Here is a 27,531-nt window from a genome sequence, read left to right as displayed (position 1 = left end):
TCCCCGATACTGCTCTGCCGTAAAGGGTGATGACAAGCTCTGTCTGAGCAGGATGTCTCTGCCTCCAGCTGGCTTCTGTGAGCTCAGGTGGAATCCCTTCTCCTCAGAATCCTCGCTAGCGACTTATAAAATGAAGCATTTCTGGGTATAATGAATTAGGGTAAAAATTACCCACAGTTGACATTTCTATATAGAAGTGCATTTTAATAAGCAAGAACTAGCAGGTTGCCCTACGACAGCGTCAGGTTTGCCTTCCCAACCTGTAACGGCTGCTCTGCACGCACTGCATAAATGCCATGTTATTGTAACGAGCTGGTGCCGTAATTCCACGAACCCGCAGCAGAGGAGGGAAGCAAGAGTTTCCTGTTTCTGTTCTAGCCTGGCTTCCCAGTAAGTAAAATTACACATGGGTTTGTGCTGATGCATCTCGGCTCATTCTGTACATAACATATGAGGTGTGTATATACGGTCTGCATTTTATCACCACATTTCATTATCATCACGACTGTCCTCCTTTTAAAAGTCCCGTAAGTACCCAGAACACGGAACCACGGCAGAGTCTTATGGGGTCACGTGACAAGGGGCTGTTAGGGCAGCACGGTGTGTTTCAGCGGTCAGCCACTAGGAGGCAGAGCGGCTGACACAAACTGTCTTGGACGAAACATAGCCAATTAGTGGGAGTAGGCGGTAGGCTCCTGAGTGGACTTTCAAGTGGGCAGGGTGCTGCCTGGATCTAAGTCTCCTTCCCATTCCCTTTCCTCCGTCCTAAAGTTCCTTTCATTCCCTTGTGGGTTTTTTCTTTTTTCCTTCTAGATTCCATTTGTGAGAGAAAATAGATGATACTTGTTTTCTGAGTCTGCTTTTGTACTTCCCACCATTTTCCCGGGAAAGGTAGGATTTTGCTCACTTGATTGCTGAATATGACTTCACTGGCTGAGGACAATAATACATTTGATAAACGTGGACACCCAAGTATCTCTATGGTGTATTCTGATTAGAATTTTTGGGCTACACACAAAGAGATGATATACAGCTAGGTCATATGTAGTTCTATTTTTTTGTTTGTTTGTTTGTTTGTTTTTGAGGGAACACTATACTGATTTCCACAGTGGCTGCTGTTGCTTGCACACCCGTCAGAATGTTAAGGATGCCTTTAGAAAACCTTTGAAGGGCAGCCCTGTCTTCTCTTAGTAGGCACTTAGTTAATCTCCCTAAGGACAGAGCAGTGAGCCTGGTCTTTGCTCTCACAGCATTGAACATTCAGGCAACTGCACTAAGGATAACCACAAAGAAACACTCAGGGAACAGACACAAGTCTTTCCTGGTCCCTAAACTGACAGAGCACTTAGCTGTTATGTAGAGGCCCAGCGGACAAACAGAGGGCTCTGAACCCGTGACTCACTCTCTCCTTGGATACATTGGTGCCATGCGAACTCAGGGTAGGAGGAAGATGAATACAGGTTTTTAAGAAGGCTTTGCCCTGGGCTAGGTGTGGTGTCTAGAACCAAGAGAGAGGACAAAGGTGGGCTGTGAGGCCACAGGGCATAGTCTACTTCCAAAGCCCAGGTCGCTGCTCAGGCAGGCTGGAAACAGATCCTTAACAACTGTGGTCTGGTCTGTCTGAAGAGGAAAGGAACGGAAGTCCTATTAATATTCACAGTGGCTGCTCACAAATGTATTGTGGTTAGGGGAAAAGAGAAATCTAGAGCTCTGTCAGGAGCAGCGTGCGCTCAAGCGAGTGTGTGTGTGTGTGTGTGTGTGTGTGTGTGTGTGTGTGTGTGTGAGATTCAGCCCTCAGGTCAGGCCATCTTTCTGCAGCCAGGGTGGTCAGCATGCCCTCAGCTGAGGTCAGAGATACAAGTGGCTAGAGTTTTCCGTGTTCATCATGCCCCATCTCATCCACCTCACCTGCCGGCCATGAACCAAGCTCTAAGCTAGAAAGGTTGTATCTTAATGCACCTTGATGCTATTCAAAATCAGATGCCTTGCTAATTTCCTGTGTCTCCAGGGTCCCCCCCTCCTCATGCAGCACGAAAACAGTTGGATCCTGAGGTGGTGTCCTGTGTGCACCTGTAAATCAGGCTGTCTCCGGAGTTCTGCCATTTATCCAGCCACATTATAGGTGGGAAGTACTTGGCCTCCTTAGTTGTTTTTGATCTGGGTTAATCATCATCTGCAAGTTGAAGTTATTTATCGAAACAGTGCAGATAGAGAAACCAGTTGAAAGTGAGATTAGCATAAGAAGGACGCTCCCTGCTGCCCAGAAAGGAGATGGAGCTGAGCTGCAGAAGGCCTTGGAGCAGGAGGGATTAATTAAGGCACATTGCTAGATGGGGATTGAGAAGTGTTTGTAAACAAGGTCGAGTTTCCTTTCCTTCTCCTTAAAAAAATAGTTATTAGTTGTCAATGAAGGAGAAAGGCCAAATGAAGAATTTACTTCAAGCTAACCTTGGATGGACCTGGAAGAAGCGCTTTGCTTTTGTCTCCAGCATGGGGTAAGGAGAAGCTGGATAAAATATCATGGATGAGTTTGGGTGTATTTTTAAGGTGACTGTCAGCTTTAGAGGTGGGCTGGCAGAAGGCCTTTCATGCTAACAGGAGAGTGAGCTCTGCAGACCCATCACCTCCTGCTTGTATGCTTTACTCAGGACACACATGTGACTAGCTACAAGAAACTATGTGGCTACCATGTTTCTTCAGAACCTTCCGGTGTCCTTTGTACTTAGTCTTGCAAAAACTGCTCTGATTGGCTGGTATTTAAGCAATAGTGATGATTGAGCGGGACCATGTTGGGTAGACAAATGGCTGAGCAGTGCCTTCTCCTCATCCTGATGGACGGATGCTTCGTCAGCTAGCTCTCTGTCTTTCTTCCTTTCTTTCCCTCACCCCTTCCATTTCCCCCATGTATATAAGTCTGGATTGTAAACACGAGTGTTCAGGAGAGCACTTTATATCTGTCTTTCTAGGTGCGTTAATCATTTTCCTCGCGGCTGCGACTAATTACCCAACAGCAACAACGTCAGGCAGAAGTTTGATCCTGGCTTCAGTGTATTAAGCACGGATGTGGAGGAGTGCGCAGTGGTGGATTTGTGGTAGAGTTTCTTACCTCTTCGTGGTTCAAAAATTCAGAAAGTTTGGGTCAGATCCAAGAGTGGGTGTTACTCTCTACCCAGCCATTTCCCTCACAGGTTCTATGACTCTCAAAGTAGTGAGAGTCCAAACCATCTGGGGATGGCGTGCAGAAACACAGGAGCCACTAGGCAATATTTCAGGTATAAACTGTGACACTGAGTCTGGCTCATTGTGCTTAACACGATGATTTGGGGGTCCATTACATTTCAACAAAACGTTATAATTCCATTCTTTTTTATGGCTGAGTAAAATCCCACAATGTATATTTATCACATTTTTGTCACTGCTCTGTTGAAGGGCGTGTGGACTCATCCCGTATCTTGGCTGCGACCAGTGAGCGGTACATTGAGCACAGCATAACGGTATTCGGACTGTGGTGGGTCATTATCAACGAGAAGCCCAGAGTCACCTGGGAGATGGGAGATGCCTTGGTAGATTATCCTCACTTTATTAATTGATGGAAAGAGCTATAGTAATTGGGGGTAGGATGATTCCCTGAGTGAATGGTCCTGGAATTTTAATGGAGAAGATGATTTGAGCCCGTTCGCCTTCCTCCCTTCCTGTTCCTTGACTGTAGATGTCATGTGACCAGCAGCAGCCTGTAGCTGCCGCCATCTTGACATCCCTATCATAATGCGCATGCGTGGAACTGGGAAGTAAAACAAACCCTTTCTCCCCTGACTTGCCTTTGTCCGAGTTGTCCTATCACGATAACAGTAAAGAAACTAAGACATTGCCTTACAATGCTTTGAGTCTGTACTTAAGAGTCAGAGAGCTGGTTCATAGTTCCTTTTTTTAGTTCTTTAAAGAACATCTATACTGATTCCTATAGTTAGAATAGACGTTCATTGCTGACTGCGCCAGTGAGTCATAGTGAGTTACTGTGCACAAGTCATGGTAAAGTAATAAACTCCAGCTGTAGAGTTTGATCAACTGAGAACTGAATTCTCTCTGGCTGGGCCCCAGGTCTGAGACCTGTGTGATTTGTAATGAAGTTCTTTGGCCTCCAGCTTTCTCCTCTATAATAGGGGTGGTGATTTGCTTTTTTATTGAGTGACCAAACATGCAGTGGGTAACAATTTGGGTGTGCTTGTGAATTCTATGTCACCTCTGCCAGTTAAGCTCCCTAGGGCTGCGTGTTCAAGCCAAACAAGAGATTGACCAGATTTATTCTGTGCCCTGAGCAAAGCTGGGAAATCACTCAACAGGGTGTGAAGTTCACCTGAAGTCCGGTGTAGCACTCAGCAGAGGGAAGCTCGACCGACCTCCTTTATTTAGTTAGCGTTCCCTTCTGCCATAACCGTTAGTGTCGTTGTTGCAAAGCTGATATCTCTCTCAAAGGGAAACTATCATTGCTTCTGCAGCAATCTAATTAGTTACTGTTAACTGAATTACTGGCTTTTGATATTAAAAGTTACCAGACATTTAAAGGAAAACTTACACATGTTCTTTAAATCACTCTATATTTAAAGCCCTGTTTAGGTATCTGAATTTTTTTATTTTTATTTATTGTTTGTTTTTTGGTTTTTTTTGTTTGTTTTTGCGTGAGGCAGGGGTAGGGGGCAGTAAGCTATCTCTGAAAAGACTTGTTTTTTAGAATCCATGGTTATCCTTGCTTCAGTTCTTAGTAGAAAAAACCCCAGTTCTTTCTGGGCTTCTCGCTGTGGTAAATACAAGAATTAAACATTCAGGTTTCACATTTGGGTGGTAAGAGGGGGCACACTCATGGGAAGTGGACCCCAATGTCCCCAGCTCTCCCTGTGTAGTGTGTGGTCCCTTAGTGGTCACTTAACCTCACAGCGTCCAGAGTTACCATTTCCCCATGACCTCTGAAAGGGCCTCTGTGCAGGGAGCAGCCTGAAGAGCAGAGTCATATTAAGAAGAACTCGCCTGAAGCAGCAGTGTGCCCCATTGTAAGTAAGACACATGCCGGTGTTTCATAAGATGAAGTTGTAGCAAACCAGCTTGCTAATGTGCGAGCATTGAGTTAAGTATTATGTCATGCATTTTCTTTAATTTCCCCTAACTCTCTTTACTCCTTTCTTACTTTTGAGGTTATAATATAATTACATTTCTCTTTTCTATTTCCTCCCTTCAAGCCCCTCCCCCCAACACCTTCTCGTGCTCTTTCAAATTCATGGCCTCTTTCTGTTTCATTGTCATTACATGCCTATGTGTATGTACACACATATACACTCCTAAATATAACCCACTTAGACTGTACAATGTTATCTGGTATTAGATAGCTAGTTGGTAATTCATTGGACTTCTATAATATGTTTTTTAGGCTTTTCTATTAACAGCGGTGAGCACAGATTGTTTGGTTGGTAAAGAATTGCTTTATTACACCAGGGAAACGAGACACAGAGGACTAATTTATTTATTTTCCGTCAGCTGTAAGGTACAGCTTCCCAGTGTAGTTTTGGCTGGCATTGAACTGGCATAAATGCAATCTAGGATGGCCTCAGGCAATTCTCCTGCCTTGGCTTCATAAGGCATGAGATTAATGCTATCGTTCAGATATATTTCCAGGTGTGCGTTGCTTCTTTTCACGATTCACTGTACTGAGGGAAACATGAGTTCTGTGTAGTAGACATGATTACTTCAATTTCATCATGACAAAAACACTTATGGTCTTATTACTGAAACCCAGAGAAACTGGGGGACTGTGACTCTGGGGGAAACCCCATTATTTAGTCTCCCTCGGGTGATATCTGACTTTTGACTGATGGGAACCTGGGAGTTGGTGATTCATTCCGAGAGACTAGGACTAGGTAAGGATGAAGTTATTCCTCTGGGACTCCTTCAGCCAAGAGGGGCGGTTTTGGGGTACAGGGTTGGGGGTAGGTGACAGCACCAAAAACCCATGTTGGAGATATCCCTAAGAATCTCTACGTGAACTTGTGCCAGCTCACAGTTTTCTGCATTACAGAGACTTGGTGAGATGGGTGGCCGTACCTGAGGGCAGTCAGGAGCAGAGAGCTGTAACACCGCTAAGTCCAGCTATTAAATGACTGGGACTTACAGTCCTCATCTGTAAACCAAGATTTCATATTCAACCCCTAGTCTTCAGTCTGTTCTGGGAGTCCTGAGAGCTGAAGGCCTTAGACTCTGTGCAGGCGGTGGTGATGAACCTGGCCTTTTATGACTTGCTTAGATATGAATAGCTCTGCATGGGACTCTGACAGCATTGGCACCACCAACTCAATTTCCATCTGAAGAAGATTCTAGATCTGCAATTCGTGGAACAGCCATAGTATGTGTCCTCGGTGTTGAAGGGCAAAGCCTGAGCCTCTGCTCATCTATGGTAAACCATTGAAGCACACCTTCCTGTCCAAGACAGTGTCCCCTTCATCTTCAGGGAAGAGGAACATTGGGCTGTCTTGGTCTAGTCTTTCTTTCTTTTTTTTTTTTTGTTCTTTTTCTTTTTTTCTAGAGCTGGGGACCGAACCCAGGGCCTTGCGCTTGCTAGGCAATCGCTCTACCACTGAGCAACCCAACCCCTGGTCTAGTCTTTCTTACGAACACTCATGTTTGAGCAGGGCTCTGAGTTCAAAGAGAAATGGGTTAAGACACTGCCTCCCAGTCGATGGCTCATTATTTCTCATAAGATACAGTAATGCTTCCCAGTTTGTAGAGTGTAGAAAACAATGTCGTCTCATAAATATATATATTAGAATAACACCCATGATCACAGGGCAAGGCAACAAATCACCTACATCTGATGGGACCCATTTCCTCTCCCTGTCATGCTGTCGCAAAGGCATTAAAAATAAGCATTTTAATAAAGAAAGCAACATTAAGTTCCAGCAGGATAGACCATTACTTCTAATGAGAATCTTTGGAATGAAGAACCAAAGCTTAATTGGTTAAAAAAAAGATTAATAGTTAATTATTTGCTTAGGAACAAAAATGATTAAAATAAAAAACACCTGTGGTTTCTCGTGAAGGCAGGGATCCAGAGAAAGGGGCCTCTGTGAGGTGTCTGTCTTTCAGAACCCAGAACTAAGACCCTGAGGCATAACATTGTCCACAGGTCAGGTGATGGGCAGCATGGACTACCTATAGCCCTTCATTCAAGTCCCCGGCCACCTTGACCACTGAGAGCTACGGCCAGCCAGATTCTCTGCCGGGACCCAGTGTCTATGTACCTGGATGTTGATGGCTTCCGATAAGCCTTATGAACTCACAAGTCTATGGCTTTTAATAGGCCTTATGAACCTGTGTGTTGATATTGATGGCTTTTGATAGTCTGCTCCCATTCCTTGCTGAGATTTTAATCAGAAATGAATATGCATTAAGGAACCCTGGGTGCACACAGCCTACCCCACTTAGTCAGCATGCAAAAGCAGATACTTTTTTTTTTTTTTAAATCAAGGGGCCTCTTCACTGAGAATCAATAAGCCCTTGCTACTGGGGAGATTAAGTCAAGAGGATAGGGAGTTAAGGTTGGCCTGGACTACATTGCAAGACCCTGCCAGATAGATAGGTAGGTAGGTAGATATGTAGGTAGATAGATGGATGGATGGATAGATGGATGGATGGATGGATGCATGGGTGAGTGGGTGGGTGTGTGGGTAGATGGATGGATGGGTGGGTGGGTAGGTGGATGGGTGGATGGGTGGATGGGTAGGTAGGTAGATGAGTGAATAGGTGGGTGAGTGGGTGGGTGGGTGGATGGATGGATGGATGGGTGGATGGATCAATGGACAGACAGAAGAGAAGATAGATGGAAGGACAGATGGGTAAGTAGGTAGGTAGGGAGTGAGGCAGTAGTTGTAGGTTAAAGGCATATCACTTACCTACACTGTGCAAGGTCCTGAATGCAGTTCCCTGCTCTGTCACGTAGTATCTTTCTATGTGTGTGGCTGGACACAGCTTGTCAGTTTTTCCCTGAGGAGTTTTTGTACCTATGACCATCAAAGAAATTCATTTATAGGCTTCTTTTTCTTTGTGTTCTTATTTGAAATTTGTATCTGCGAAGCACTGGCTTTAAACTGAATCTGTTTGGAGGTGTTCCTTCAATTTCTATATGACAGAATAGCTTGAGGAGCATTGGTGTGAGTGCAAGTCTGAAAACCCAGCAGTTGTTCTGTGTGGTCCTGGGGTTTCTGTTGTTGGGAAAGTCTTTATTGCTACTTCAATCATTTGTTTGGCATAAATATATGTTAGGTTTTTTTAAAATACCTTGTTGATTCTACTTTAATGATTTCATATGTAAAAATAGATTCATTTCTTTTAGATTTTATACTTTGTGGTCCAAATACTGTGGTCCAAACTCAGGTCTTGGCGAAATTGGGAGATATAGACTTATACTGTTTATTAAATTCTTGGATCAATACAGGTATTGTAACAAACAGTACGTGCATGTAGTCTCCTGATTTCACCAAGACCCAAGTTTGGACCACAGAACACATTCTTATAACCTCCACCTTTGGAACAATGAGGGGGTGTGTGTGGAAAATGGTGGATCCCCAAAGCTCATTGGCCAGCCTAACTGAATTGGTGAGTTTCAGGTTTGTTGAGAGACCCTGTCTCAAATAAAAAAGGTGGAGTGTGACTGAGGAAAAATATGTGCAGCATAAACTTCAGGCTTCTACATGTATGTCCACCCCCTACTATTAATACTCAACACTATGTGTGTGAACACACACCCTCACCCCCACACATGCGTGCACACACACACACACACACACACACACACACACAAAAGAAGTGTATTCTTTCAGCTCCATATGCCCATAATATTCTATAGTAAATCTCATTGTGATTTCTATTTTTATTTTGTTATAATTTGATAAGTGTGAGAAATTAATGTCAACTTTTTATATTTGTTGATTTTTGCTGTATGGCCTAAAGTAAGATCTATTTCAAAGATAATTTGATGGGCTGTTGCTAAGAATATGTAATTCACAACTGGGAGTTTTCTAAAGTATAACATCTTACATCCAATTCAACCTTGGAATTTACTAATATTTCTGTTGAACTTATCCCTTGACGTTAGCAGAGTATTTAAATCATCAGTTTCAATCACAATTTAGGGCAATAGACAAAGGTGATCCACAGGCCAGTGGTGAATCCAGACCTCTTTCCCATCTCTGTCGCGCGCCCAATGTCCCGCCAGCAAGAACGACGCGCGGCAACAGGATTCTTCTGCGAGCAAGCCTTTACTGTGTTACAGCTCTTCTTAGTGTTACAGCTCTCTTAGTGTTACAGCTCTCTTGAACAGGGACCCCGAGCAGCAAAATCGCTCGGCTTATATAGACAACAGTATGCTAATTATCTCTCAGGGATTGGTGGGGCTTGGATCACCCCACTACTTGTCCTCCAGGGATTGGCGGAGAATGAATCACCTCATTAGCATATTAACGGTCAACTAACACCTGGTGTATAAACCGCACATGTGCAGTACCGCTGTTCACCACTAGAGGGAGCCCTAGCAAGGGGACAAGCCTGCACATGCGCAGTAAGTCGTTTATATCCAGACAAGGCTGGATGTCGGCGCCATCTTTGTTTCGCCGCGCCGCTCTCTACATCTCCCCCTTTTTTGTTTAATAAAATGACTGGTCTAGATCTGGGTGTCACGTCAATCTTGTCATTGCTCCTGTCTTAGGTCGTTCTCATCCAAACTCGGCCTTACCCGTCATAGAGTTACCCTATCGCCACCGGGCCCCGTGTCTTAGGTTGGTCCGAGTTCGAGGAAAGTTGCCCGTCCCTGGATACAATGACTCCACATGACTGTGACAAAAATGATCTAGGGCGAACTCTTGATCTTTCAAAGAGGCCAGCCATATGTTGGGAGAAGCACCCTTTTTAATGGTGGTCATAGCCTGGTAAACAACCATTTTGTGTCTGGCATGTTCTCTTTTTAAACAGCCAATAAGCCAGAGACCTACTCCGCATCCCAGGAGGACAATAGCTCCCCGGGACAAACATGCCCGCCCACTCCTTGAAAAGGGAGAAAGCATTGGTAATCCATGAGGTAAAGTCTTCAACTGTGATGGGGTCCAGCCTAGTGCTGTTGAGGACAGCAATCTGCATCAGCAATTGTCTTGATAGTTGCTCTGCTTTCATGGACCAGTTTCCTTTCAGATAATTCGAGATTTCTTTGCTCTGTTGAAAATTCTGAGAAAAGTTAGCTCACAAAGGAATAATGCATAAACCTCTAAGGGAGGAAACACAAGACAGCTGTGTCATATGATACAGTGCTTCAATTTGTTCTTGAACTAAATCTATCCTTTGATTGGCTAATAGAAGGCCAGATGCCAAATGGGTATTAAATTCTTCTTGTATCTCTAGCACCACTGCAGTTCTTTCTACAATCTGATTGACAGTCTCAGCCGTCTGTATTTGATTGGTCATAGCGATTTCAGCTGTGGTAGCTGTGGCAGCAGACAGCACAATGGCTGAAATTATGGCTGCCGTAATTCCAAAATCTCTTTTGGCTCTCAGCAAATTAAGAATAGGAAAGCTATCTGGGTTTGCCTCCACTGGGATTGGCACAAAAGGAGGGAATCTTAACCATCACTGCGGTGTCATTAGTGCCATCCCAGCATTCAGCTAAATAGCAGACTACATCAGAGCTATTACAATTTAAAGCACCACTGCTTACATTAGTGCTTATCAGAAAAAAGGTGATATAGCACATACTGAAGTACTAGTGGCAGTATTATTTACCAAGAGGTTATTATATTGAATATCGATCAACTTGGTATCACCTTTTTCTGGTAGCTGAAACATTATACAGCACGAAGTTCTCTCCCATCAACCTAGCAAAGGGGGTCAGGGATGTATATGCCCCTTGCTCATTGGACAGCACCCATTGAAACCAAGACCAGAGATTATGCTTGCCAGTCTTATTCTCAAAACAGAATTGCTATGAACTGGCATGGGTACTGGCCAGGATCTGGCAATAGCCCACAGGGTGAGCGAATTAACCTGTATTACCATTCCCAGTAATAATAGTAGGGTTCATAGTCTCATCTTCAGGAAGAGCAGAAGGCAATTTTCATGTCAAACGCTCAGGTACCCAAATTGGATTTTCTTGATTCTGCGGAAAAACACAAATCGCTCCCCTAGATCTCGAAATCACAGGATCTGGGCCATGTCATTCATCAGTTAAGACATCCTTCCACTTTACTTCTGCATTAGTTATAGGTGTAGTAGCAGCATGGCGATCCGCAGCAGAGTGGCCATGCGCATCCAAAATTAAGAAATTTAGAGTAAATAGAGCTAAAGAAAGTTGTTCTTTTGGTGTTCGGCTGTTGGCAATCCCCTCTTTTTGTTTTTGTATAAGCTCTTTTAAGGTACGATGTACTCTTTCCACAATTCCTTGACCCTGGGGATTGTATGGTAAGCCTGTAGTATGACCGACCTGCATTGTCTGGCAAAATGCCTGAAAGAACTTTGCAGTGTAGGCAGGCCCATTGTCTGTCTTGAGACTATCAGGCTTTCCCCAGGCTGCCCATGCCTCTAAGCAATGGCTAATGGCATTACGAGCCTTTTCACCAGTCATCAGAGTAGCGTGTATAATACCGGAACAGGTATCAACAGAAACATGAGCATATTTTAAATTTTACCAGTTTTATGTCAACTTTCTGTTATCAATGTTACATTTTTTTAAACCATATCCAATAACTTAAAAGCCAATAGTCCATAACTAAGGCATGTAGAGAATATTTATACATTTAAAACCAGTCAGAAAACAAAATTGAAGTGGCTACACATATCTTAGCTACAGGTGCAAGGCTCCAAGGGCTGATTGAAACTGCTTTTTTAAGAGAAGCACCTTGTCACTTGCTAAATCTCCTTGAGACCAGGAATCCAAGTAGGCACACTCAAATTTATCTTTTTGTTTGATTCTCCTGAATAAATTTTCAGGCGGTCTACCTCTATCAAATCTGATCAGTATGACTCTGTGAGGTTTCCAGAGCCTAATCACATACCTAGCAATAGCCTCAACTTGAGCCACAACAAAAGCTGCACTGACCCCATTTTTTATCTTTGCCTTCTCTCTGTTCCTTTTATCTCCTTTTCTTTTCTTTTTTTCTTTCGAGACCTTTTCTCCCTCTGACATACTTTCTTGTTGCTCTGCAAGGACCCTCTGACCTGTCCTAACAGCTTCCTCACATCGTTTATCCTCTAAGCAGGCAGGGACCATTCGCCAAAGAGGTTTTGGTCCGGGCTTAAGCTTGCTGTCTGTGGCTTCTCTATCCCACACAAAGAAAAAAAGAAACAAAATTACAAGCCTTGCCCACAAAGGATCCATAACTTTAGGTTTCTTCACAGTGGCTCTCCACCTAGGCCCATATCTTTCTTCCTCATATATGGCTGCCTCTTCCTCTAATTCCTCCTCCTCCGACTCTGATAACTCTTGCTCAGAGTCACTGCCAGCCAGTTCTAAGGCTTCTAATTCTTTTAATGGATACAAAGTATCCTCTCCGGATGACTTGTACTTGGACCTCCTGGGTACGCCTATTTTTTCCTCCAGCGGCATTTCTTCCGCCTTTTGTATCTCTTTCACTTTTGTTTTAGTAACCTTTTTCTTTTTGCATGCTCCTAATTTCTCACTCTGCTCCGTTTCTGACATGCTCTCTTGAATGTTCTGTCCTGCCTTGACTATGTCCTCACATTTTAACACAACTAGTAAGAAGACAACAGTCACTATAAAAACGAGCAACAATCCCTCCATGGCAAGACTAAATCCAAAAAGGGGCATGCCTCTCGGAGCTTGCCTTTTAATTTACCTTCTCGCAGTTCTGAATCCTCTTCAGCACACTGAAGGGTCCCCTAGGCACCGGCGATGTTGGTTCCTGGGTTTCGGCACCACTTGTCGCGCGCCCAATGTCCCGCCAGCAAGAACGACGCGCGGCAACAGGATTCTTCTGCGAGCAAGCCTTTACTGTGTTACAGCTCTTCTTAGTGTTACAGCTCTCTTAGTGTTACAGCTCTCTTGAACAGGGACCCCGAGCAGCAAAATCGCTCGGCTTATATAGACAACAGTATGCTAATTATCTCTCAGGGATTGGTGGGGCTTGGATCACCCCACTACTTGTCCTCCAGGGATTGGCGGAGAATGAATCACCTCATTAGCATATTAACGGTCAACTAACACCTGGTGTATAAACCGCACATGTGCAGTACCGCTGTTCACCACTAGAGGGAGCCCTAGCAAGGGGACAAGCCTGCACATGCGCAGTAAGTCGTTTATATCCAGACAAGGCTGGATGTCGGCGCCATCTTTGTTTCGCCGCGCCGCTCTCTACACCATCTCTACTCCCACACCAATAAACAAAATCACATCAATATTGAAGATATAGCACTGTTCCTATTCTTCAAGACAAGTTGGGGTAAGGATAAGGAAAGTAAAAATGGAGAAAAAGGGCTGTAGAGATTTAAAAATATATTGCTTAAGAGAAAAGAGTTTAAATAAATAAACCGGCCTCAGATGTGGTAGACTCTTCGACAATACTGTTTGTTATAATGCCTGTATTGTTCTAAGGGTTTAATGAGAAACTATTTCTATGTGCTTTTCAGAGCATCAGACCTCCAGGGTCACAGAAGGCATGCGAGGCTGGGATTTGAATTCAGAGAGCTCAAAGCCTATCTGAAAGTACAGATTCCCCTCCCCCTGCTTTTTACGAAGGCTAAGTGTGAGCGGTTGTGTGGGAACAGGTATGCCATGGGGCTGAACCCACTCCATGCCAAGCATGCATCCCATAGGAGCCCGTTGGCAGACATGTACTTGGGATCTGGAGAACAGGTTTCTGGTTTCCTTAATGAATGCATTGCTCTCTGCTTTTCTGGATGTCCTGTGTCAGGAAGGAAGTCTAGGACAGGACCCTGCTGCTGCCTGCCTGCCTTGTACTCTGGCTCATGGATGAGTAGAGATTAGTATCCAGCGTCACATGATCCTGAGGTTCCTTGGGACTTCTTGTTCATACAACAGAAGCAAAATTCGTCCACCTACATTTCTTCATCTCAGAACAACCTACGGAGCTTCCCGTTTTCAGAGGGAAGCTGATTGCACTTGAGCCAAAATCGTACACGTTTCTCCTCCTGCTGACCAGGAGCCAGAGAGACAGGAGCCAGAGAACCCGTCAGGCTATTGGAATGAGATCACAAGGTCTACCAGGCAGCAAAATGTGGGGGACTTCAACAAGATTGAGCATTAATTGCTTTAAAATTCCATCTGAACTTTTTATTAAAACTGGAGGCAACTGTTTCAATTGCCACCACTGTCTTGTAACAATACAGCTATTACAGACATACGGGCAGGTGACTTTTAAGGCAGAGACAGCCAACGTTACTGGCCAAGTCCTGAGATGATGTTCCCACATTCCTTAGTTTTGTGGGGCCTGGAAGCATTTCTGTTCTCTTGGGTGGAGTGTGTCTGTGTCCAATTGTACATCTGTGTCCGTGTGGGTGAGAGGCTTGTTGAAGGAAATGAGATGGCGACAACTGCACCTTATGCCTACACCTAAAAGGACAATTCAAATGGAGCGTAGTGTGTTTCTAAATAATAAGAAGGAAGCATGTTTGAAACACGTCTCATTCAAATAAAAAAAAAAATGCGTGCCCCGTTTAGACCTCCGAGAGCTGCTTCCTCAGAAACGGGACCTGAGATCACGTGAGAGAACACAGAGGGAATTAGGTAAATGGTTCGTGCGACGACCTGTTCTTTCCCTTGCCTCATTTATAAGGTGTCTTCCCCTTTGCTCCGCAGTGAGAATTCAGGAAAATAAATTTTGATTACATAAATAATTGGGCAAATGAAAAACAGAAAGCAAGCCAAGTAGGCTCTAGTCACACACCGTAATTGCAACTCCTTCTCGGTATAGCTCAGTGCAGATGGGGTGTCTCAGAGCGCTAGGAGTTTAGGGAAATACAACCATATTCAGCATCGAGCACGGAATATAAAAATGGATAGACAAACAGAATCAGTATCTATTTCAAATTAACTTCCAGAGCAGACCACCAAGATTATTTCCCAGGGGTCTCAGGTGCATTCCAGCTTCCCGGCAGAAATTTGTTTCCTAAAACTGATATCCATATGATGCGCGGTTCCTTGATTAATACCCAGGGTTCGGAACAAGAATAAAACCAACGGGGGCTGGAGAGATGGCTCAGCGGTTAAGAGTACCGACTGCTCCTCCTGAGGTCCTGAGTTCAAATCCCAGCAACCACATGGTGGTTCACAGCCATCTGTAATGAGATCTGATGCCCTCTCCTGGTGTCTGAAGACAGCTACAGTGTACTCATATACAATAAATAAAATCTTAAAAAAAAAAAAAAGAATAAAACCAACACACAATGAGTGCAGCCACATTTTCTCCTCGGAAGTGTTACTGTGCTGGTCAGGGAAAATTGGAGTGTTGTCTTTGCATGGATTATTCTTTATATCACTTAAAATAATTTTCTGTTAAATCTCTCATCCAAAGGACCTTGGTTCCATTATGCAAGTGAAACACCCATGCATATGAGTGAATGAATAAATAAAATAAACACTCTTAACGGTGCGTATCATCTCACTCCTCATTTTGCTCCTTCTCAAACCAAAAAAAAAAAAAAAAAAATCAAAATAGTCAAGAAGTCAGTGTCAATTGGGAACCGTATTTCTCTTGTTGGAATTATTCCGATCCCAAGCAAATGATCAATTATACCTGGTATTTTCACTTTAAGTCAGCTTTGTTGCTGCCGGGTCCAGAAAGATAATATATTCAGAAATCCAAAGTTAAAATTTATTGGTTCCACTGGTTTATAGCTGTAAATATTAAAAGCCAATTGCTGTCACAGGTTATACAAAGGATATGACTTGCATTTTCCATGCTGCAATGGGATCCTAGATCTACAGTGGCTGTTCCACAATCTCTCCCGTGGGCTCAGCTGGCGAATAGAACTTTCTAGAATTTGGCTTCACGAACCCATCTTATTCTGGCACGCATCACAGAGCTTTCCTGGTTCCCAGAGCAGATTTGAAGAGACAGTGCAATCTCTCCCGACAGAGAAAGAAACATGTTGCATAGGACACCTGGGAGATGATGTTGAGGACCGCATGCCAAATGTACGGCATATGGGAAGTACGTAGGTTCTGTGCCACCATCTCAAATTGTAAATTGGTGGCTTTCATCATTTGCCAGGCCGTCTCCATTCCTGGGTTTAGAATATGCGGGGTTGGATTGGTCTTAGGGAGTGATCATTGAGAAATGTCAGCCTCATCAGCTGCTCCATAGGTGGAGTCTTTTCGCCAGGGGGAATATGGCCCTGGGCACTGTGATCACAGTTCTAGAAGGCACTCTTCTGCTTCAGTAGGCAGGGACTAACATCAACAGTCAACTTCCCACCCGTAGGAATAGTAATACATGGCTTCCATTTGCCTCCAACCTGATAACTTCAGTCCGTCAAGCTCAGACGGAAGTTTAAAGTGCAGGCGATCTGGCTGACTGCGTACCAGAGGCAGCCCCCTGGTTCCCTCCCAGGAGTCTTTGCGCTGATGGGCGTTGTGTGGCTCCCTTTCTAGGCTCCGTAGTGAGGAATCAGAGTGGGTACTAAGCTTGCTAAGTAGGAACTGAGTACCCACCTGCTTTAGCAGAACTTCTGGGGTTCCTGAAGGGGAGCTCACTGAGCGGGTAAACACAGACAAAGGCAGCTTGTTGACTGGAAATAAACACATCAACTAATGCATTCTTTTAAAAAACTCGAAGTATTCAATGGGTGCCCACCCGGTCCGTCTAATGGAAATAGTGAGAGGGAGAGCAAAAGGGAGACAAAAGACCCCAACCACGAGACCTTCTCTGCCAAGCCTGTGGTTTTTGGTAAGAGGGGTTCAATCTGAGACAGGGGGCCGTGCTTTAGGGATAGCAAGTGAGCCAGCTGGTGGGTGTGGATTCCTCTTCTCTTTTACCACAGAGAAAGACAACAAGTTCTTCTCTCGGGGCTAGGTACTCATACTAGGGCACTGCTTATGAAGCGCCTCTGCTTCCTAGAGAATTGCTCAGCAAACTTCATTTACTGTTATTGTTGAGCGTGATACCTATGTTGCTTCAGATGAAGGTTTTCATCCTTTCCTCTGGCTCTAATGCTACCAAACCTGTTTGTGATTTAAAGAGCCGTTTTTACTGAACAGGCATGTATTAGTCAACGGTTCGAAATTTCATAACATAAATGACATATGTGAGAGGTGACATGTATGTGTTGTGTTTGTGGTGTAGTGTATGTGTGTGTGTGTGTGTGTGTGTGTGTGTGTGTGTGTTTTGTGGAGGCACAGGTCTTGTGCTTGAACTGTTGGGAATTCACTCTTGAGCCAGAGTCTCCATGACAATGGTGGGAGGAGGTGTTATCTGATGTCCTCAGCTCTTAATTTGCATAGGAGCCCAGTGTTGACTCCTCTCTCACTTTTAAATTAAGTTGTTCCTCTGCCTTAGAGGTTCAGGGAGTCTAAATGTGGAAGGACTCAGGTCAAGCATGCAGGCTCTTCTCTTGACTGTGAATGAGATTCAAAGCATTCTTTTAAGGACACTCTTCACCTTTATATTCGAAATGATGGGAATACAAATTCAGAAATTACGGAAGTGGCATTCCTTATAGGTAGTAAAATTAAAAGATCAACTCTTGCCTGACTTTATTTAAAGCTAGAGGATCCTCCTTTCTTTAAGTTCTCCTGTACCCAAGGGTGCCTGGGTATATATTTAAAATGCCACTTCTTTGATCATTGTATCTGTGGTATACATAAGTGAATGTACAAGGTGTGGGATGCTTGGTGTGTGTTATGTCAGTGTGTATGTGAGAACAAGTATAGTTTTTTTTCTAATATTAAGCATATTAAGCATCTTAACTTTTTTCCTTTTTTTTTTAAAGAAAAGATTCCTTTTTTAAAAAAAGATTTATTTATTTAATATATGTGAGTACACTGTTACTGTCTTCAGACACACCAGAAGAGGGCATCGGATCTGATTACAGATGGTTATGAGCCACCATGTGGTTGCTGGGAATTGAACTCAGGACCTCTGGAAGAGCAGTCAGTGCTCTTAACCCCTGAGCCATCTCTCCAGCCCACTAAACATTTAAAAACCCTTTTTAAAAACTGTTCTTATCCAGAGGAGAGTTCATTCCTTGGCCTAAAAACCATTTTCCTTTTTGTATTTAAAATGTTCTTAGTAAATATTTTATATACTATTGATACATGTGTATAATGTGTCTGGATCTGATACACCCAACCACTACCATTCACTTCAATTTCTCCTCTAGTCTTCCATGTTTCCCTTCCAACTTCCTGTATTCCCCTCCCCACTTCTTCTGGAAAAATTTAAGACCCTCTTGTGGGAAAACTCTGCTAATTAAGGTTGAAGTCTACCATTATTGGGATGGCCTTTGGGAGCTCAGAGTATAATGGAGGAATCCCTTCATTGGCAGGGCTTCCCCTTCTCTGACCTTGCCGGGAAAGTCCAACCTCCAACCCCACCCTTAGGTGCAGAATGTTACATAGCCTTAGTTAAACTACAGATTCAATCCCCTTTCTCCTGCTAAGAACCCATTCACCTAGCACCTGAGATTCCTGAATTGCTTCTCCATGCTAATGAGGTATTTGGGTACCCTAAGCCCCCAGCCAATGGCCTTTGCCCATCCTGGATCTTCCTACCCCTAGGTCCTCCAGATTATATAAGCCTTGAAGCACCATCACCCCTAGTGAAGTTGATCTGCCTCCCTGCAGCTGGTCCCAATGTGACTTATTCATTCATCTTATGTATGTGAGCACACTGTCACTCTCTTCAGGCACACACACTAGAAGAGGGCATCAGATCCCATTACAGATGGTTGTGAGCCACCATGTGGTTGCTGGGAATTGAACTCAGGACCTCTGGAAGAGCAGTCAGTGCTCTAACCACTGAGCCATCATTCCAGCCTCCATGTGTCTTCTTGACTATGTACTCAACATGGCTTCCAAATCATCCGTCATCATTTCTGCTTCCATTGCCCTCATGGACTGATATTGGGACGAGGAACCTTGGGAGCAGAGAGGGTCAAACCCACCACGTCCACTTTTTGCTGCTTGTGTGTACATGGCTGTGGACTTGGAGCATAGGTAGCTTCTCAGGGCCGGCATCCCTGAAGAAGACTGACTCCCCTCTCCCAGTGGTGTCAATTGCCAATAACTCCTCTGATAAAGGTGGGACCACATGGACCTCTTCCCTCTGCATGCTTGGATTTTGATTGCCTTGATCTTGCGCAAGTCTTGTACGTGCAGTTACAGCCATCATGAGTTCATCTGTGTAACTGTATTGTCCATGTCTTGCAAATACGTTCTTACAACAGACGTCCACTCCCTCTGGCTTAGACGATCTTTTCATCCCTTCTTTCACCATGATCCCTGGGATTTGTGGCTTGGGATGTGATACAGATATCTTGTTTTGATATGAGCACTTCACTGTCTCTTACATACTGTATGTTAACCCATTGTTGGTTGATGTAATAATTGGCATCTACCAATAAAAGAAGCTTCTGTGATGAGAGATACCCTAATCTATGGAGTTTATTACCCATATGTATTTAGTAGAATAGTTGCCATAGGTTCTATCCTAGAGCTTATGAGATAGTCAGCTGTGGGTTTTGGCCCAGGGAATGGCATCTATCTCATAGATCAGGCTTTAAATCCAATCAAAATGTGGTTATTCACATAATATCCTACCACCGTTTTACTGGTATGTGTATCTTTGCAGGCCAGTGGTTATTGTAGGTTCTAGGGTTCATGTATGGTTCAGGCTTATGATGATGTTTCTCTCCTGGTAACATACATAGAACCTTCTAGCAACATGGAAGCTAGCCAGTAGGAATGAAGCTTCTGTGTTGGTATAAGCTTGATTTCTCCATGTCCTATGACTCGTGCGTGTATTATATTAGATATTTTTTTTATAGATTTTGAAATAGTTTGGGTAGCCTCGTAATGTGCTTGTAATAAAATTCAACACACTCTCACTCCATTAATTTTTTTTCACTTTGTTCTACAAACCCATTAGCATTTTACAGGCGGCAGAGAGCAGAGGGCCTGCCAGTCTACCTTGGTGAAATCCAGGTGGGATTCAGGGAAAGTGGTGGACTGAGATGCCCCACTATCTACCCTGAAAACAAGGCCACAATCCTGTCTATCGCACTAGGTGGTGGGTCAGTGGCCCATATCAGACACTCTCTGTGAGATCATCCAGTTCTCTAGTGAGTAAAGCAGATTAGGAATTGTGTACATACATGTGCGCATGTGCCTGTGCACGTGTTGGTGTGCGAAAGTGTGCAGCACTGAAAAAATGTGGCTGTCTTCATGAGATGAGTCAGTAGACCCTCCCTCCAGCCCCTCAAAACACACACACACACACACACACACACACACACACACACACACACACACACACATACAAACAGGGACTTACATTTGAAGTCACAGTGAGGAGAGAGGTCTACAACCAAAAAGAGACTCAAAAAGATTAGCTTGACCTGAAACTTTTGGCCTTTATGACTCTTGAGACAGAACTTTCTGATTTTTAACCCCCTAGTGAGAGAGGAGAGCTGTGGTTGACCATGGAAATAGACTCAGTTAGTTCCCATTCCCTCCTCCAGATAGCTCCCTTCCTCCAACACCCCCCACTCCTCTCTTTTCAGGGTTCCACATGATCCAGGATGACCTCATACTCTCTATGTAGATGAGGGTGGCCTTGAACTGATGATTCTCCCTCCTCTAGTCTCCAAGTGCTGGCACTACAAGATGCCACAATGTACCTTGTTTATGTGATGTCAAGTACCGACCCAAGGGCCTTGTGCATGCTGGTCAGACACTGACCAGCTGAGCTCTAGTCCTCATGCCTAAGTCACGAGGCTAAGCTGGATTAGAGAGGTCCTCTGCAGTAAGATTTGAATAGGAATGGCCCCCACAGACTCATGTGTTTAAATATTTGGCCCACAGCTCCACTATTAGGAGATATGACCTTGCTGGAGGAAGTCACTGTGGAGGCAAACGTTGAGGTCTCAGAAGCTCAGGTCAGTCCTCTGACTGTTGCCTGCCATGGAGATGTAGTCAGGATGATGACCAAGATGGAGAACTTTCAGCTCCTTCTCCAGCACGTGCCTGCCTGCAGGTACCAAGTTTCCTGTCACCATGAGAATAGAATAAATTTGAAAAATTGTAAGCCAGCCTCAATGGAGAGTTTTCCTTTATAAGAGTTACCATGGTCATGGTGTGTCTTCCCAGCGATAAAACCCTAACTAAGCACCCAAATGTCTGTGATGTTCTACCTAGACTTTCCAGACATCGTCTGTTGGTAGTGGTCTGGGCCTGTTGGATATCAGGTTCTTGACATGCTGGTCATAGAGTTGAAGAGATTTGCACACATAACAAAATTAACAGGGTTTTACTCAGAAAATGTAAAGGTAAGTGCATTGTAAGGGAGTGGTATGCTAGAGCAAGAGCCTGCAAGAGTCCACGTTCCTTTAGTCTCTGAGTATCAGAGGAGTAGGAATTGGTTGTTAGGGACATGGTAGAGCTGCCTTTTGTTTTGATTTGACAGGTAGGAAGTCAGGCCTTGAGGACAGGTATGAGTTATACAGTACAAAATTTAAATTATATATAAAGTATGCACACACACACATATATGCACATATCCATATATGCTCAGTCACACATGCACATAAGATACTAGATAGAGGCGTTTTCTTAACTGCCATTCCGAGGGTACTCTTTGCCTTATTGCACCTATAGACACCTAAAACTACTGCACTATGTGGCCTTACTTCTAGTTCCAGGCTGTGTCTAGTGAGACGCCAACTATACAAGGAAAGTTGGGAGAAGAGCGTGTGCAGCTCTAGGCACGGAGGTTGCTAAACCTTCTTGGTACTCTGGGTACCTGCCCATCACTTGCCCGAGAATGTGTAGCTGGTTGGCGACTGTCAGCTCAAAACCATACGTGTTCAAGGCTGCTGGAGAAAGGAAGGGGACGTTAGAGATGAACGGTGGAGTGGCAGAACTCAGCTTCTAATCTTTGAGAAGGTTGGAGCAGATGGCTCATTGGAACTGAAATGCTAGACTCTTAGGAAAATAGATTTCAGCCCCAGCAATATTTGGTGCTCACTGACTGTCCTGACTAACTTTGCCTGCACGGCACAGCCATATCGAAATGTGAAGTTTAAGTATGATCAGCTCTTTGAATGGGATTTTTAAGCCCCCATTTGTTCATTACAAGGGGATAAAGCATTCGCGTGGCTACAGTTGTCTCCACAGGAGAAGCGCATCTGTGAGATGCAGCCTTTTCCAAAAGCCGTCCTTAAATGGAAATTTACATTCTTTATTTTCAGGTTTTCTGTCCTGAGAGGTGCTCCAGGACATAACTCACCAGAAACTACTTGCTTTGCTGTGCACCCTGCTCCTGTGAGATATTTCTGAAAAGGCACATTTGAAAAAAAAAATAGACTTTTATGGTTAGGACATGATGTCATATTTGTGGTTCTGTCACCAACAGTTCTGCTTGTATTCTGGGTGTCGAATGGGCCTGGGTTCTTGAGAAACTGTCCAACTTGACCGTGTGTTTTGTTCCACACTCAGCTCTATCCTTAAAAAAAAAAATTAGCTTCTCGGTATAATCATTTGAACAAACTATGGATGGTCTTGCAGGCAACTCTTGCATTTCCATATGGAGTCCAAGTCAATATTTTTATAATTTTCCAACTGAAACGATACCACAATTTTAGGTCTGAATGCCACACTGTCGGAACAGACTTAGGACTTGGCCATACTCTTTCCGGTGATCCCGGCACTTGTCTATAGGCTATGCACGTAGGACACACAGGTTCACACTCCTCGCCCTGCAGCACCACATCCTTTCTGCTACCATAGCAACCTCAGCTGGTCTAGAATGTCCCCATCGGGTCCAGTACAGGATCTACATGGTTTCATCTTTCTATAGCAAGGTATCCTAATGACTATTGATTATGAGCGTTGTCCTCAGAGCCACCCAGGACACTGAGCTACAGCGTCTGCTTGGCAGGCACAAGGAGTGTGTGGAGGCCTACGTGTATGGTCAAGTTGACAGTTCACTCCCAAAGAGACATCAGCGAGCTGTTTGCGTCTTCCCGGGGTCTTGCTTTATAGGTAAATGATCAGCTAGGAGTAAGACATGCGAAGGCCCTATCCTGCCCAGCTCTTCTGGTACCTTCTGCAAGTCACTCAGAACCTGGGAATGCTGGCTGAGAGCCTACTGGCCTCCATGACCCAGGGACCTGCATGCTCCATTCGATCCCGACGAGCCACCAACCCCCAAGTTTTTATATCCCATGGCAAATAGCTTTGTTTTCGTTTTTGTGTTTGTTTTACTTTTCCTGCCAGGTCCTACCAACCTGGACTCTCTGGGCTTCTTATAATTTCTCCCTCTCTCAGCAATGGATCTAAGCTGCCTGGGTGCTCGAATGTCTCCCAGCTGATGCTTCAGTGTGGTACATAACCAGGGTGGTGGCCTATCTCCATCTGGATTCAGAGTAGGGCATGGCTCTGGCCGACAAGGCAAGCTGCTCTGGTCCTGGTGCCTACAAACTCATCTTTTGACTCCTTCACTGGAATTCCCACTTCAACGCTAAGTCCCTGACTGAGAAGAATGAGGAAGACTCAAGGCCCAGTACCGGGGAAGCATGTGCGTGCTCTGTATGAGTGGGTCCCTCTGAACCCCTAGTTGGACTCAGTAGCCAGGCTGTGGGTTGTGGATAAGGCTGTGCCAAATCCTCCAGTTCAGCCCATTAGACAAGAAAAACATCATCAGTTATTCCCCATCAACCCCCTACATCCACGCCAGAAGTCAAAGCTGGATCAGTCTGAGCCTGCATTGTGGTTGACACCCCAGGGAGAGATGGCAGGGGTTCTATCATGCTCTGTCACCAATGCCTTTCCTCAAGGACCCTGCATGCCTCTGTGCACCCTAGAGACACACAGGAGGTCAACGGTACTCTCTTAAGGAATCCATCAGGCTGACCATTTGCCAGATGTGACGGACGCTCTAGTTTTAGCTTCACTGAATAAAACTGAGCAACTCCCGATAGCCAGTTCCTGATAAAACATCCTGGGAAGTCAGTCTGTATTCTCTGAACTGGACCCCTCCATGCCAAGGCAAGAAATGTCACAAAGACAGGTCCCCCAGAGCCATTCCACAGGCATCTTTACGGCGAGTTTTTCTTTCCTCTAAACCAACCATCTCCTGAGACCATTTGAATACACTTGGCAGAATTAAACATTAGAAACTGAAAATGACTGAGATGAATGCTGGCAATGCAGGCCAATGTGTTTTAAGGAGTTCGGTGCTCCTGATGTCAGTCTCTGGGAAATGGGTGCTGAAAGCAGGTGGGCCTTGTAGACTTCTGGCCACTTCCAGCACTGGCCAGTCCCACCCTGCCTATCCTCCAGCCAGTCCTGTACAGACCTGAGCAGATTTTTATCCTTCTAGCAACATCCTAGCTATCAACTGAGCTGGGTGAAGGCCAGCCATGCGTTTGCCAGTTGCAGAGTTGAGAAAACTCAGCACACCCCAGTGCTGGGAAATCTTCACTGAGGTGGAGAGGGACAAGGGCATGGCAGGAAGACCAAGGATGGTAATGGCGGACTTCGGCTTCTCTGGGAGCAATTTCCTCCTGAGCCTCAAGACCCATGGAGGCCCCAGAGTCTCCACAGCTGCCAAGCACTTTCATTAGTACGAGATCCTTGGGCTGCCATATTTGACTAAATTGTTTGGGTGATTGGAAAATTAGCACATTTTTCTTCCCTAATAACCAAGGCTACTTTAATTAAAGACTATATGGGGAAAATGCAGAATAAATGAGCGACTGCAATTATGATTTGGAACATTCCTCTCACCTATATGGCTCCAGTTTTTATTGTGCTCATTAGCAATCTGCATTATAAGTTCCACTGGAAAGCTCTCAGAATAAACACACACCCAGGCTCCTATCGGCATTATGGATTTAAAGGTCAGATGGATTTAAAAGGTCAGAGAAACTCTTAACCATTTTAACCAATTATGCTTGGGAGATGAGAAGGCCAAAAAGCAAAGTGTTGGTGAATACGGTTACTTTCTTTGCTGTAGTTTCTGGGGAGAGTGTGTTAGAGAACATGTGACTATAATGTAAATCTGAGGACTGTCGGATGTGTTTGGTAGATAGGAGAGCACATTGTGGAAATGCTCTTCTTGCCTTGCTATTATGCCTTGAGTAACATGTGTCGTGTTGCTGTTTAATCTATCAATATGTCTGACCTGTTATACTGGAAAGTGGAGACAGGGAAATCTTCCAAGCTTCCCGGGATGGGTAGACCACATCTCAAAAGCAAATTCTGACCAAAGAGCTTGCGGAGGGTAGAAGCAAGTAGGAAGACATATTGGAACAATAGAGCCATTGAGGGAATTGAAAGTATCCAATAATTACGAGCAAGTAAAAAGATCTGGGGAGCTGTGTGATGTGTATAAATGTTACCTGGACAAGCACAAGGACCAAGTTCAAATCCTCAAACTTACATGAAAGCCAAACGAGTAATGGGAACGTCTGTAATCCCAGCACTCCTATAGGAAGAAGGGACATGGAGACTTGGGGGAATCTTCAAAAGCTGTGGGCCAGCGAGTCTGCTCTAAACAGAAGAGACAAAGCAACAACAGCAAGATTCAGACAAGGAGGAGGTGAAGACCAACACCCAAGATTGTCCTCTGACCTTCACAGGAGTGTTGTTGCATGCATGTGGCCATATTCACACACATGGCACATATACCTCTCTCTCTCTCTCTCTCTCTCTCTCTCTCTCTCTCTGTCACACACACACACACACACACGCACACACACGCACACACTGAGCACATAAGGAAAACGTTATGCTTAACCTCTATGTGTGGCATTTAAAGTTGCTTTTCTTTTACTCACTGGTCCTATTCTGTCTTCTGGAATAACAAGGAATTATGGAAACTGTTCCTTTCTGTAGCAGCTCTCCCAATTATCCACCCTTAACAAGTAGACCAGATGGCACAGCTGTTGGACACCACATCTGGCACTGGGCGGAGAGACTCAGAAAAAAAAACAACAAAAAACTCTGGCTAGCTGCAGGGGCCTCTTCGGATGTCTGCTCTGCAGTTCTGGCTTTAAAGCACTATCTCCCTCCATCGTGAGGCAGTGACTGTGTCCCCAAACCTAAAAGAAAGCATCAGCATTTGTGGCCTAGTGTAAACATTTAATGAATGCTAGCTATTTGTTATCTGGAGACTTTTTATTAGGTTAAAAAGACAGTAAAACCTTGATTCACAGCCACAGAAAGGTCAGGGCCTGTTGGAAGAAGCAGGCATGTGAATGTGAGACACAGACATAAATACAAGATATGACGCTGTATGGGCCGAAAGGCTTTGTGAGCACTGAGGTGGGGCCTTCCCAAGATCAAGCTCTTCCTCTCTCCAAACTCCAGGTAGATATGGTCCGTGAATAGAGCACCCCTGTTGCTCTCCCTCAGGGGAGTTATGTCTACAACTGGATCTGGGGAGTGTGGGAATCCATTTGTATGTCCTGTGTGCTTCCTGAAGACTTCAAGCCACAAGAAGCTTCCTGGGGGGAAATGACATTTTTGAGGGGAGGAGGAGACATTAATATATATATATATATATATATATATATATATATATATGTATGTATATGTATATATATCCTAAATCACTTGTATTTATATTTATATCTTTATCATCTAATCTTTCCTTATATCTATGTCTCTATCTTTGTATCTATCTATCTATCTGTCTGTCTGTCTGTCTGTCTGTCTATCTATCTATCTATCTATCTATCTATGTATCTATGTATCGATCTATGTATCTATGTATCTATGTATCAATCTATGTATCTATGTATCTATGTATCTATGTATCTATCTATCTATCTATCATTTATCTATCTATATATCTATATATTTATCAACTATGTATGTATGTATTATATAAGTATGTATGTATGTACTTATTTATTTATATATCTTCCTCGATGATTTAAAGGATATGATATGATAATAATGACCACTTCAGCTTTCCCTGTCCGACCTCCACATTGGATACACTAACTCTTTCGCCTCATTTGGAACTCTTAGCTCGATTTCCAACTCAGTTTCTACCTGTGAACTGCTGGTCTATAAACAGACAGGCATTGGCCACATCTGTGAGGGGAATCTTCTCAATCAGTTTAATTAACATGGGACAACTCCTCCTGCCCCTCCCCCAGAACACTGTGAATCTAGACAGAACCTTCCAGGGGCCTCTCAGATATAAAGCAATCCGAGAAAGGAAAGATTTTGCTCCATGCTGGAAACCTCACCTACCGCTGTTGGCATCTTGCTGACACTGTTTTTTGCTGCCAGCTTCTTCGGCC

General features: G+C 44.2%; 1 protein-coding gene and 2 long non-coding RNA genes across 4 annotated transcripts in view; 2 read left to right on the top strand and 1 right to left on the bottom strand.

Moving 5' to 3' along the window:
- Erich1 (glutamate-rich 1) overlaps positions 1-27,531 on the bottom strand; it is a gene marked incomplete at its 5' end in the record, with an annotated part of 52,793,804 nt that overhangs the window by 1,103,317 nt on the left and 51,662,956 nt on the right.
- LOC102550919 (uncharacterized) overlaps positions 1-27,531 on the top strand; it is a 93,780-nt gene that overhangs the window by 10,172 nt on the left and 56,077 nt on the right. Inside the window, exons 1-2 of one of the 3 annotated variants that reach the window (XR_015640079.1) lie at positions 605-687; positions 814-891. The exons of 1 other annotated variant lie outside the window; for it this stretch is intronic. This is a non-coding gene — a long non-coding RNA (uncharacterized LOC102550919). Of the gene's footprint in view, positions 1-604; positions 688-813; positions 892-27,531 lie in introns of those variants that run through there. One more of the 3 variants, XR_015640077.1, reaches the window with a different exon arrangement.
- On the top strand, positions 8,477-14,366 carry LOC148000636 (uncharacterized). The gene is made up of 3 exons (XR_015640080.1): positions 8,477-8,637; positions 13,669-13,806; positions 13,953-14,366. It is a non-coding gene; the product is annotated as an uncharacterized LOC148000636 (long non-coding RNA).

This window comes from Rattus norvegicus, chromosome 16, assembly GCF_021556685.1.
Source record: "Rattus norvegicus strain SHRSP/BbbUtx chromosome 16, alternate assembly SHRSP_T2T, whole genome shotgun sequence".
Taxonomy (NCBI): Eukaryota; Metazoa; Chordata; class Mammalia; order Rodentia; family Muridae; genus Rattus; species Rattus norvegicus.
The sequence above is the reverse complement of the archived record's forward strand: the minus strand, read 5'-3'. Positions and strand labels throughout refer to the sequence as shown.